The sequence below is a fragment of the Mytilus galloprovincialis genome, chromosome 5 (genome assembly GCF_965363235.1).
Source record: "Mytilus galloprovincialis chromosome 5, xbMytGall1.hap1.1, whole genome shotgun sequence".
In the NCBI taxonomy this organism is placed as follows: Eukaryota; Metazoa; Mollusca; class Bivalvia; order Mytilida; family Mytilidae; genus Mytilus; species Mytilus galloprovincialis.
In genome coordinates, this window is record NC_134842.1 from 36917394 (window position 1) to 36927021 (window position 9628).

At 31.7% G+C, this 9628-nt stretch overlaps 1 long non-coding RNA gene across 1 annotated transcript; it reads right to left on the bottom strand.

The window, feature by feature from the left end:
- Positions 1-4008: 4008 nt before the first annotated feature.
- Positions 4009-8608, bottom strand: LOC143075732 (uncharacterized). The gene is made up of 3 exons (XR_012978398.1): positions 8068-8608; positions 5137-5224; positions 4009-4217 (listed from the first exon to the last, which is right to left on the bottom strand). It is a non-coding gene; the product is annotated as an uncharacterized LOC143075732 (long non-coding RNA).
- Positions 8609-9628: the final 1020 nt, after the last annotated feature.

Consider the following 9628-nt stretch of genomic DNA (forward strand, 5'->3'; position numbering starts at 1 on the left):
AAAAGTTAATAGAAACAAACAAAATTACAATTTTCTTCTCAATTACGAAGTGTTTTATTTTAAAAACACCATTTGCATAAGTTTTCAATTTATCTAGTACATAGTTAAGCAGAAAAATTATATATCAAGTCGACAACATGGGTATCTTTCAAGTTGGATGACAAAAATGCATAACCTCCGATTTTTAATTTTTGTTTACCACGGACGGAAAACATATCAATCTATCAGTTCGGTAATTTTCGTGTCTGCCCTTCCATTATGTGACTCAAGAAAAAATTCAAAAATGAGTAACAATAGTATCGAATGGAGAAAATCGAGTGCACCTTTTTATGTTAGGGCGTGTTTGAGTTGAATATTTTGTCTTGATATCGTACAAATCAAGAATATTTCATACATCGTCTCGCTTCATATTCTATTATTTTTTTATATCAAAGCTACAGGTTGACTTTATAACATAAAAAAATCACAGTACTACAAGATGCAATATATGGGTCAAATGAAATACCTATCTAATGAATCACGAAAACAGAGTAGATGGGTTCGAATAGCTATTTTTTTTACTGAAAGTACTTGACGATAGTCTTTCAAGTTGAATGATGAAAATGCATATCTTCGAAAAATTATAATTTGTTGTGTGTGATAACTAGGGTTTATAGTCTTCAACCATTAAAAAAATCTAATCTGCCCTTCCACGAAATTTTTAATTAGAATTTTTTTAAATGTTTATGAATTTTTGAGAATTCCACCTGACAACCGATCAGACAATAGTTTTAAGTTGAATCAATGCAGACAAGATCATGAACTGATGCTCATTAGCTAGTTGATACATTTGTCTTTTTAAATACAACTGACATAATATAAGGGAGCTACCATTTGATTTTTATGGGGGGGGGGCTAGGATGAAATTTGAAAAAAATAGGCAGGACAGGAGTTTTGAGTAAAAAAAAAAAGGCAGGATGTGACACTTGCAAAAAAAAAATAGGGACGACATTTAGGTAAAAAAAAGTCAGGATAAACTAAAAAAAAAAAAAAAGGCAGGACCGATTAGAGTGAAAAATAAAAAGGCAGGACAGAGATTACAGCTAAAAAAAAATGCAGGACAAAATTTTTCATCCTAGCCCCCCCCCCCCCCCCCCCCATAAAAATCAAATGGTAGCTCACTAAGGATCGTAATGGTGCAATGTAGATAAATTTATCGGTTTCAAAGAGCAAAATTGGTAGCGCGTCATCCCTACAATGGCTTCAATTTCTACGATTGTGAAAATGAACTGGCGTAATGGGGAGATAATTTTGACGAAGTAGAATCCTGACTGTAATGTTTGTTATTATATATAAACCTTAATCATTAAGATTTTTTTATACAAAAATTTTCCAAAACGACGTTTTATAAACAATACTTCAAAAATCCAGTTTTCACCTCATAAAATGTTTAGAGCACTTAACCTTATAAATAATTTCAAACGAAGGCATTGACTGAATTGAAGAAGGAAGAGACAATTCATCAGACGTTGGATATTCTGTCGAAATCTGTAAAGTTTCGATGCCTTTTCTAAGTATACTTGCTGCGGAATGCAATATCTGTCCGTTATTTATGTCTATTACAACATTGACATTGAGATTTTGAGGTCAGCTTTAAATTAACTAGCAGCTGATATTGCTTTTCCAATAGTTATTTTACTACTGAATGTTATGTTAAATTTACGTTTGTAACTCGTGCGCACAAGATAGTAACTCGTGCGCGCAAGTTGTAATTATTTTTTTGCGTGGCACTCCAGGGCTCCCGTAGGAATGTAAAGCAAATGATATCTCTGAACAGAAAATAATATTTGACTTTGTGTTTATCTTGTGAAATAAACAGATGCGCCATGAGCCCATGATACGCCCGACGTCTTGTGTGGAAGTTTTATGCAATAATCATAAATAGTTTCTGAGAACGTTTTAAGCAATAATCATAAATAGTTTCTGAGAAAGTTTTAAGCAATAACCATTTATTGTTTTTGAGACATGGCGGGACATGTGAAACCCCCCGCCCAAAAAGTATACAGATCTTTAGATTAATATAACAAAGAAGTGTGTAAAGTTTTAAGCAATAATCATAAATTGTTTTTGAGATACAGCGCGACATGTAAAATAAACAGCTGGGCCATGAGCACATGATAGGCCCGACGTCTTGTGTTGAAGTTTTATGCAATAATCATAAATAGTTTCTGAGAAAGTTTCATGAAGTTTTAAGCAATAACCATTTATTGTTTTTGAGACACGGCTGGACATGTGAACCCCCCCCCCCCCCAAACCCTGTTTTTTTTTTATTTATTTTTATTTACAAAAAACTAAATATCACTAAAATAAAATTTTGAATCAAACCAAAAAGTATACAGATCTTTAGATTAATATAACAAAGAAGTGTGTACAGTTTCAAGCAATAATCCTAAATTGTTTTTGAGATACGGCGCGACATGTAAAACCCCCTCCCCCTTTTTTACAAAATACTCAATAACTCAAAAATGGAATTTTGAATCATCACCAAAAAGTATACAGATCTTGAGATTAATATAACAAAAAAGTGTGCAAAGTTTAAAGCAATAATCATAAATCGTTTTTGAGATACGACGCGACATGTAAAAAAAGTCTCCCCCTTTTTTTACAAAATACTAAATAACTCAAAAATGAAATTTTGAATCATCACCAAAAAGTATACAGATATTGAGACTAAAACAGTCTCCGGGACAAGTTTGCAATTCCGCTGAGTGCAAAAGTTGTCACCTTAATTTTTGAAGTTAAGTCAAAATGAAGTTGATAACTTGGTTGGTATTGGTTCCCTGATATTTGTCCTAAATTTTTTTTGCTCTAGCACCACTGTTGAAAAAGTTATGCCCCTTTTTTCAACAATTTCCTCAGAGGAAAAGTAGTTTTCCTCAAGGGAAATCAAATTTCCCTAAAGGAAAAAGATTTTTCCTCAAGGGAAATTGTTTTTTCCTCAAGGGAAAAAAATTTCCCTTAGGGAATTTGCTGCATAAATATTTCCTTTGAGGAAATTCTATTTCCTTAGAGGAAATTCTTTTTCCTTAGAGGAAATTCTTTTTCCTTCGAGGAAATTCTTTTTCCTTTGAGGAAATTTGCGGCATCAAATTTTCCTTTGAGGAAATTCTATTTCCTTAGAGGAAATTTGTGGCTTTAAATTTTCCTTTGAGGAAATACTTTTTCCTGTGAGGAAATTTGCAGCTTCAAATTTTCCTTGGAGAAAATACTTTTTCCTGTAAGGAAATTGTTGACAAACACTTTTCCTTAAGGGAAAATTCAAGACAACAAATTTCCTCTAAGGAAATCATTCTTCTTCAAATTTCCTCGAAGGAAATTTCTGAACATCAAATTTCCCTTAAGGAAATGTTTTCCCTTATTTTTAAATTGTTAAACATTTCTTCACTATACCATGCATACAAACAGTATGAATATGATTTTTACAAGACTGAATAATTGACATGATTGATACAAATGATATTTAAAACTTTAATAAATGTTTGACTCAACATTTTAATGACATTGAAAATTAATAAAGTCTGACTGTTTAGGTCTAGGTATTGTTCATACTTTTTATATAACTTTAACTTTGATTTATAAAAAAAAATTGTACCAAAGGATTCTGTTTTCTTTGTAATTGTTTCAACACAATACATTAATAAGCAACCAATTTGAATGTCATACCATTTGTAGTGTTCTAAAGAATTTGTTTATATTTGCAGATTAAATAATAAAATAAACACTTTTCCTGTTATTTTAAATTAAAATTTTCTTCTGTTTCAGCTTGTGTAGTTATTCAATCCACTCGTAAGAATTCAGTGAATACATAATTCCATTCACTAATATTTTCCTTCAATTCTAAGAGAAACATTTTTGCAAATTGTTCTTCAATGATCTTCTTCTGTATATTTGATATGAGGGAGCAATGTAAATGAGTGGATAAAACTGGTGTTCCTTTTTACCAAAATAGTACTTTTTCTGCATTTCTCCTTTCTTTCGACTAATATATATAATATGTTGTTGCTTTTATACAATAGTGTTTTTGTGTATCTATGATAGAACTCCATTTTGTTGAAGGCCATTATCATGTGATTATGATGAAATTTCCTATTTCTTTTTTTGCCGGAAACCACACATTCCAGTTCAATTTCCTCTTCAGTAATGACCTATTGGTCATGAAAACAAAGATGTCTGATAACCTATAAATACACAAAATAAACAAATAAAATGTTATAAATGGAGAGAGAAACAGCAATAAAAGTTTATTTTGTCATGTTTATTAACATTTTAAATTTATTTCCTTTCTTTTCTTGCATTAGTTTTTATGGATTTCTAACTTAAGCTGTCAGTTACTGTGAGTACTTAAAACTTTGTGTCATTTCAATTTAGGGAAATGTATAAATTTCTTGCTAACTGTAAACCAACTTATTTTCGCAAGCGATTTATTTTCACAAGCAATTTATTTTCGCATTTAGAAATATAATGCGCATATAACTCGTCGCGAATGTTTTTCATATGTATCTTCCCTTATTAAAATAAACTTAAAAATTGCGAAAAATGAATAGCTTCGATGTAGACTAGAAAGTATAAAACACAAAAATAAAGTATTCACGAAAAATTAGTTGGTTTACAGTAGTCCAGTCTGTGTTTACAGGAAATTTACATCATTAGTTGTCTGGTGGAGAGTTGTCTTATTGGCAATCATGCCACATCTTATTTTTATATAATCTTGCCATATATTCCAATTGTGCCTGTCCAAAGTTCGGAGCCTGTAGTTTTTGTCAGTTTACTCAGACACTTAAATTTAGTGGTTGTTGTTGTTGTTTCATACTGGTCATATTTATATTTTGTAATTTATTTTGTTATAAACTAGGCAATTAGTTTTACAGTTTGGATTGTTTCAATTTTCATCTGAGGGTCTTTTATAGCTGCCTACTTTGACTATAGGGTATGGATTTTCTCATTATTGAAGATCGTCACAGGCCTACTATTGGTTTCTTAAAGCCATGATCAATAGTTTTCATATCTAATATACCACATCTTTTAATTTTTATAGTAATCATGAAAATCATCTTTCAAGTTCAATAACTTTTTTAAAAACAAAAGTGGCGCCCTTACCATTTACGTTTAGTTGGCTTCTGCAAATTTTAAATTGTCTATCATTTCTGCTGTTTATAATTTCTCTGTATCTTCTATAGTTCTTGTCCTATACATAAAAGAGTAAAAGTTATTAATGAATGACATCTTGCATCAATATTTTTTTTGCTGTTTAATGTACATGATGTATATTAATGTGTGTTTAATAAAAATCTGTACCATGAGTGCTTGATAAGCTTGTTGCCCTTTTAGCTGGTCTTTATGCTTTAAATGAATTTTAAAAATCAACTAGAAAAACTATGAGCACTGCGCAAATTAGACCCCCCCCCCCCTCAAAAAAAGGACATGCAGACACAGTGGTATTCATTGACATAAAACATGAAGATAATTTGGTTCCATTTAGAGATATCTTGATTACAATTTTAAGGCTGTGATTTTTTAACAAATAAATTTCTAAAACCTTTCAAAGTTTGAAAATGGACAGATTTCAAATAACTTTCCAACAACTAAAGTTCCTTAACTCTGCATCTTATACAAAAATATACATGATAAATAGGGGATGATACTCCAGCTTGCATATTACATTGTATCAATTATTCAAAGTTTTAAAGGAACATAACTGAAGAACGGTAAAAGATTTACTACCAAAATTTGAAATTGATCTGATTTTTGTGGTAAAAAGTATTGTTTTCAAGTTTAATAAAATTTGGTTGAGGTAAACTTAAGTTAGAGGACAGAAAACGAAAAATTTATTATTTTTCCATTTTTAAAGAATATAACTCTAGAATAGAAAAAGAGACACTACCAAAATTCAAGTATTATGAAAATTTTATGATTAATGTATTCTAATTCCAAGACTATCTAAGACATGGTTTGTTTGAATTAAAAAAGTTGGAATAAAGTACCTGCTAGAATTCAGGAGAATTAAAGCAAATCAGGCTATCTTCTAGATTGTCAGACAATTGACCATTTGACTGTAGAAAAGGAATTTTCTTTTTCTTATTTAGCTATTTGTTTTCTCTGTCTTTAAAGTCATAAGAAACGAGTAACCGATGAAAAATAATCTTCCTCCAATTCTTGAACCAATGCATACAAACATCATAAACTTAGTCTTCTATTCAAGAATTTTCCATTTTTTTCGCATAAATTTCGTTTTATAGTAAAAAAAAAAATTTCAATCGGTCAGTGTTGTTGGGAAAATATGGCAGGTAATTAAAGTTCTTGTTTTGAAGCCGAAGTTTAATGATTGTCACCTGTTTGTCAACAATCAACAAAAAAGCATGCAAATTGAGCACGTGTTTAACATGTTAATTCAGATAATAGTTTATTTTAAGGACATCCATGCGTATTGCGATCACCCGATTTTTACGAGATGGGTCACACTGAGGTCACTTTGCATATGGAAAATATGTCAGTGGAATTGCTTCCTGGAAGGAAGCAATTAAAATAAAGTAAACTTCTTCTAAATATGAATAAATTAAAGAATTTTCTTCAGAAAAAAGTTTATGTACATAAGTTTTATAATGAAAACTATCCATTGAGTTATAAAAAACATACGCATTATTTTTTTTTAATTTGAGGTTTCTTATGACTTTAATATCTACTGAACTAAGCCAATTTGTTCACATATTTTTTTTTGTCTTTTCTCTCTTGTTATTTAACATAACAAAAAAAAAACAAAGAGAAACTGACAATGCCAAGGCAAAACACAAGATGCAGAAAAGAAAAACAAAACAAAACACTTAGCAAAACCAACATCACCAAAAAAGTAGTGTTAAATTCATGTGCTCAGTCAGTCAGTGAGAGTTGGCAGATCCTGACCCACTATATTTATGCTTAAAAACCTAAAAATCATAGAGTACTAGACATATTTTGTAAATACTTGATTAAAATGTTGTCATAAATAGCATAGACAGCTCTTAGGGACGACATCAAAAGTTCAATGTAGGATAAAAAACTTAATTCACATAGTTTTTTCGCTGACCCCCCTACCCCCCCTTCTTAACTTAATTTGGGAAAAATTGATTTACCTATATGGATATATGTAAAATCGATTTTAGATTAACAAAATTTGCAGCAATGTTGATCCCCCCCCCCAAACTATTCGATTTAAGTTTTTTATCCTACATCGATCTTTTGATGTCGTCCCTTAGTCTTGAGAACCACATGTGTTAATTGTGTGAGTATAATCATGATGATAATCATGCACAAGATTTGACTTCTAAAAGCCTATCTATTAAAATTTTCTGAAGATATTGCACGCATTTATTAATATGACCAATTTTAAGATGTGAGATGATTTATATAATTGTAATTTCAGGAAATTACAGAAAAGGCTTTTAACCCCACTGCATTTTGCACTTTTCTACATGTCAGGAGCCAGAAGTTATGGCCATTGTGACCTCTGTATGATTTTTATTTTAGTTTCTTACTTTATATCGAGGAGTATGAGGTCTATTATCATTATCACTCAACTAGTATACATTTTTGTTTAATGGCAAGCTTTTAATGGCAAGCTAAAGCTAGCTCACAGACACAGATCCAGGGGGTTCGAAGGTTTGAACCCCCCTTTTGACGATCAATGCATTTGAATGGGGAATATAGTTCGAACACCCCCCCCCCCCCCATTTGTCCTGGGTTAGGAACCCCCTTCTTTAAATGGCTGGATCCACCCCAGTCTCAGGTTGTGGGATTTTCTGGTTGCATTGAAGACCCATTGGTGACCTTTGGCTGTTATCTGCTCTTTGGTCAGGTTGTTATCTCTTTGACACATTCCCAATTTCCAATAATAAAATAGCCTTGCAAGACGTCATAATTATTTGGACTACAGTAGGTTTTCACCACCATCAACATAATTTTTTGGCTAAAGATTGTCGCACTGTGGAAGAAACGAGTTTGGCGCGTTAACAAAAATATAATTGTCTGTGCTGACAGGTTAGCATGTGTGCATACCAATATTTAAATTTTCTAAGCCTTCTTTCTGAATATTTTGTCCATTTCTTGGTAAAATACTGTCAGACCTCGAGTGTTGTTGTTTTACAAAAACGATCAAGTAATGTAGGGGAGAGAAACTAACTTAAAAGACCAAAATAAGCCACAACTTATGGGGGTCTCATTGGGAGTTTTGTTGACGGATCCCGCTTAGTTACTTTTTTTTTAGATTCCCGCATCCCGCTTACACTATGAAAGTAAGCAATTCTGATATTTTTGTAATTTCCCGCGTCCCGCTAAACTTCCTTTCCCGTTTTCACGGCACAATAATTTGACTTTCATGTGTCACGCTTATCCGCCTCGACAATCCCGCGTCCCGCTCAGACCCCCCTTATAGGTACATAAATAGTTTACTATGCAGTCAGTAGCCAAATACACATGTATAATATACTTTTAGACGACCTTAGACTCATTTCACAGAAAAATCGAAAATACTCATTGGTAATGAACATTTAAGATCACTTAACATTTAGATTTTATAACTTAAAACAGAGACATATATACACATCTTCTTCTTCTTCTTCTATAGATTTTTAAAAGATCATTTAATCGAAAGATGATAATTTGTCAATGAGTACCTGTAACCCGGTACTGCATTTTTTTATTTTTTTTTGCACGCGTCAAGAAACAGTTAAAAGTGCCGGGATCTGACAGAGCTTTGAAGAGCTTATTTTCTCGTATGATCTATGTCTGCTACTGTGAATGTATTATATATATTTATCACAAAAAGCTAGTGCTATTTTCTTTTCTTTTAATATAAAGCCCCACCCCTCCTCCAGCTTATCTGATTAATTTACGATCACTCTGAATGAAGAAAGTAAAAAAGTCACAAATCTTATATCAGGTATTTTAAATTCTGGTCGATAGTTGTACGTCTCATTACGAATCATTTAATTATTTTAATACATCTCCTTATTTTTTAACAAGAAAGCTTTATTTAGATGCGGTATAGTGATGAATGTGTATCATGCAGCATGGTTGTAAATAATTGTTAAATGCAGCACAAAAGATACATCATATATCACACTCAAGTCAATCCGCATGTAAAAAAAAATCCTACCAAATGACTAGTAGTCTATAAAAAGAATCAACTATATATTCCTATAGATCTCATAACCATACGAAAAAAAAAGGCAGATTATGTGTGTGTAAGTTTTCAGAAAATTTCAGAGAGACACTTCCTAATCAGGTGATATCAAAATACCAATTTACAAATACAGATCTTCTGCCTGTTGTATATTGCTTACTTTGATTGTATATTGCCAAACTACCACATTTAACAAATTACATCGTAAATATACATGTTTGTTGCGGATGGTAGAAATTCAAAATTGATCCTTCAAGAGACAAGCGAATGTTGGAAATACTCGGTCATTCCCTATTGTTAAATACTGATTAATACCGTGTACGCCTAAACAGTACTAAAGAAATGATGTACATGTATGTTCCGGAAGAAAACAAATTATCAAAATTAACAATAAATACGATAGGTAGGTCTTGTAATTGAGACCGCCCGTAATAC